Source organism: Elephantulus edwardii, unplaced genomic scaffold, assembly GCF_000299155.1.
Source record: "Elephantulus edwardii isolate Elephantulus edwardi_28Jun2011 unplaced genomic scaffold, EleEdw1.0 scaffold00095, whole genome shotgun sequence".
Taxonomy (NCBI): domain Eukaryota; kingdom Metazoa; phylum Chordata; class Mammalia; order Macroscelidea; family Macroscelididae; genus Elephantulus; species Elephantulus edwardii.
Genome location: NW_006399845.1, coordinates 1529925 through 1534565, shown reverse-complemented (window position 1 = coordinate 1534565; position 4641 = coordinate 1529925).

Sequence of the window (4641 nt, the reverse complement as noted above, 5' to 3'; positions counted from 1 at the left end):
GGATGGGTGTGTCAGAGGCAATGCGATTGGCACAGGATAGAGCAGGGTTTAGGGCTGTTGTACATAGGGTCGCTATGAGTTGCAAACGACTCGACGGCACATAACAACAACAACAACATACTTTGGATTTTCTGCATCTTTGTTAAGTTTCTTTTGGGTTGACCTATCCATTGGTGATAGTAGTGTGTTGAAATCCCCTACCAGTATTGTGGTGTATCTATTTATTTCTTCAGTTCTGTTAACTGTTATTTTCTTTATGCAAGTCCATCATTTTGTGCATAAATGTTGACCAAGGTCATGTCTTCTTGATCAGTATATAATTCCCTTCTTTATCTTTGATGGTGGTTTTTATTATTAAGTCTGTTTTATCAGAGATTAGTATTGCCACTCCTGCTTTTTTGTGGTTGCCATTTGCTTGGTTTATTTCCCCTCAGCCTTTGATTTTGAGTCTATTTTTCTTTTCATTTTAGATATGTCTTTTGTAGGAAACATACTGATGGGACTCTCTCTTAATTGGCAGATTTAGTCCAGTCACTTTTGTCAGGCCAGGTTTTACCATTGCCATTTTGCTGGGTTTTTGTTGTTTATGGTGACTATGGTCCATCCACATTTCTTCGGTGTCTCAGTGTAAAGGACTTCACTTAAAATCTCTTGTAGTTTTGGTCTTGTTTTCACAAATCCCTTATGCCCCTACTTTTCTGCAAAGGACCTAATCTCTCCTTCATATTTGAGGGAGAGCTTTTCTGGGTATAGGACCTTGAAAGGCAATTGTTTTCTTTTAACTTTCTATATATGCCATTCCATTGCCTTCTAGCTTGCATGGTTACTGTTGAGAAATCAGAATTTATTTATTCTGTTTCCCCATTGAAGGTGACTCTTTGTTTTTCTCAAGCTACTTTTAGTACTCTATTCTTATCTTTTAATTTGGAGAATTTAACTATGATAGGTCTTGATGTTTTTCTTTTGGAGTCTAGTCTATTTGATGTTTGTTGTGCTTCTTGAATGTGGATATCCCCATTCTCCAAAATTCCTGGGAAGTTTTCTTTTACTACTTCTTCAACAATTTCCTTAGTGACTTCCCTCTCATTCCCATGTTCTTTGGATTTCCAGTCATACATATGTTGTTCCTTTTGATGTCATCCCATATGACTCTAATGTTTTCTTTGTCTCATCTCTGATTTTTCTATTAGTATATTTCCAGTACTGCTTTTGTCTTCCAGCTCATTGACGCTATACCAATGTGTTGGGCTCTTCTGTCATTTCTGTGTTAATATTCTTAATTGCATTTTCACAATTTTCTGTCATTCCCAGCACAGTGTTGCCTGTACCCTCTCTGTCTTATGATGATGTTTTTAAGTTCTTGTACCTCTTTATCTATACTATCAATTCTTTCTTCCATCTTTTTATCTTTTCTTCTATAGCTGTTTAAGTTGCTCCTCATCAATATATTTCTTCTGGATCACTGTCTCTGGAGTATTTGTTCTATTAATGTCTTTAATTGTTTCTTCCATCATTTGCATATTCTTCTGTAGCTGTTCAAATCTACATCAACATATTTCTTCTTATTTTCTCTATCTGGGGTATCCATTGGGTCTGCTTTTTTAGGAGAAGGGTTGTTTTGTTTTTTTTCATGATGACAGAGGCAGACTGCTACTCTCTTGACATTATGTGAGTCATTTCTTAGTAGATATTGTTGTTGTTGTTGTTATGTGCTGTCGAGTTGCTTGTGACTCATAGTGACCCTATGTACAACAGCCCTAAATACTGCTCTATCCTTTACCAATTTTATTGTCTCTGACATTCCTATCCCCATTACCCCAGTGACAGAATCAAACCATCTCATCTCCTCTCCTGCACTGTCCCCCCACCCTCGCAAGCATGATGTCCATCTTCAAAACTGATCATGCCTTGCAACATGTCCAAAGTATGCCAGATGGAGCTTCAGAACCCTTGCCTCCAAGAGTATTTTAGTAGATTTTAGGTTATTGTAACTATATAATGTCCCTGGGTATGGCAATGTTTTGTGAAGAACCTGTATATTGGAGCTCACCTCTTCTCTTTCCAAAGAAGGATGACTTTTGGCCTCCCAAAACAGCAGCTCCACCTGACCTCTTCCGCTTGACCTTAAGAAATCCCGTGTGATATTGCTAGACAGCAGTTTTCAAGGCCAAACTACCTCTCTTCTCTGCTCTATGAGACAGTTCAGTGGCAGGTCCTTGATTTCATTCTTGTATTAATTGCAGGTGATGTATTAAGAGAATTTTGCATATTGGTAGTCCCCCTTTTTTTGGCCTAAGGGCCACAGGCTTAAGAGCCCTAACCTGTAAAAGTAAACAGGCCAATATGGTGGGCAGGAGGCAGAAGGTTGGCACTGTTCATTCACCCATCCAAGGGCTATGGACAGATCTCTCTGCAGGGCCCCACCTGGTCCAGGGAGCTAGCAGGGGCATAAATCACTCTCTCACCTGTGAAAGGAAATAGGCCTATAGGGAATTAACCATTCTTGATGGTGTTTCCCACATTGTCAAATACTTTTGCTGCATGTTGTTCTTGGGTGTCATCACGTCAGAACCAACTCACAGCTGACCCTCCACTGGTAATTACACAGGAGATTTGTCATACTTCTCCCATGTAGCAGGTGGTGGATTCAAACCATGTATGTACAGGATTACAGCACTGATTCTTACCACTGTTGTTGTTGTTGTTGTGTACCATCAAGTCAGAGCTGATCCATAGCTGACCTCCACTGGCTTTTAGAGGCAGTTAATAGCTGTTGTTGTTGTTGTTGTTGTTAAGTACTGTCGAGTTGTAGGAGATTCATAGCAACCACATGAATGAAAGTCCTCGACACTTGTATGACTTTCATCCTTTCTCCGGGTTCATAGGGTTTCCGGAGGTAAGCTATTTCAGAAGTGGATGACACTCCTGCTTCCTAGCTTGTTTCAACCAGGGAGCTCCACCAACACCATCCACTATGGATAACCATTATTGCATTTGACACATTAGTGTTACAGTATTCAGCTTAACAGCAACCACAAGTTACCTCTGTACAGCAAGTGAACACACCAGGGCTATACAACTTAGAAGAATGTTTGACCAAAAACAATGAAAAAGAGGCCTGAGGGCCGCTGGTTAAAGTCTCCCAACTTTGGTTTGGTAGCATCACTTTTGGTCCACTAGGCCAGCTCTCTATGTTGTTAAGTGCCATCAAGTCGTAGGGGACTCATAGCAACCCTATGAACGAAAGTCCTCAACACTTGTGTGACTTTCATCCTTTCTCAAGGTTCATAGGGTTTCCAAAGGCAGGCTATCTATGAAAGTGGATGCCACTCCTGCTTCCAAGCTTGTTTTAATCAGGCAGCTTCATCCAACACCATCCACCATGGGTAACCATTATCACATTTGACACATCAGTGTCACAGTGTTCAGCTTCACAGGAACCAAGCAACCTCTGTATGGCAAGAGGAGATTTTCCATACTTTCCCATTGAGGGATGGTGGCTTTGGACTGTGTGCCTTCAGGATTGCAGCACAAATTGTGACCACTAGGCCATTAGAGCTCCCTTTGCTGCATTATATAAACAATAAAACACAGATAAGCATCTTTCTACTAAATTCTGCTTTCAATCAAGAGACTTTTGACTTTAGCAATAATACTCTGCCTTACATATTCTCTTTTGAGTCTAGCTTGAATTTCTTGTCAATATATAGAGTCCTTATCAATATATTATCAATATTTTATTTGTGAATTAATGATATTGTTGTACGATTTTTGAATTCTATTGTATCATCTTTCTATAGAATGAACATACATATGAAATTCATCCAGTCAGTTGGCCAAGTAACTGTCTTCCAAGATTTCTTCCTTTAAAATTATTCGTTCTTGATAATATGCCACCTCCCAAAATGGTTAATCAACAGCCAAATGTTTTCCGTATATAATCACATGTATTCCTTTAATTTCTTTCATGCTTCCTGTGTCATTTAATATTTTGCCCATGGAATTGTTCAGTATTACAATTTAAGGCTTGAAATTGTCCTTCAGTTCTTTCAGGTTGAGAGATGTTTAATATGTTCTCTTCTTTTTTATTTTCTAACTATGGATTTTTTAACATTTCATACTAATACTTTGTCTTCTAAAGTTGGCCTTTGAAATCATCTGTTCAATTTTATTACATAATTTCTTCCATTTCATATAGATCTTCTGTATTCTAGAGCACATTTGGTTCTCTCCTGATGTCTATTTTTGTCTTTCCTTTCTTTCCTGTCTTTTTAATGACCTGCTGTTTTTTCTCACAAATAATGTGAAGAACTCATATGGTTGTGGATGACTTCATCTTTGAACACCTTGCCCAAGTTCAAATAACCACTTTACTGATTTAAATAATTTCATGTAAAATTTGAAGAAATGTGTGAACCAACTAAAAACTTTCTTATCTTGCATATTGTTGTTGTTGTTGTTGTTGTTATGTGCCATCGAGTTGTTTGTGACTCATAGCAACCCTATGTACAAAAGCCTTAAACACTGCTCTACCCTGTACGAACCTCATCATCTCCAACACCCTTATTCCCACCACACCAATCACAGAATCAATCCATCTCATTGAGAGTCTTCCTCTCCTGAGCCATCCCTCCACTCTGC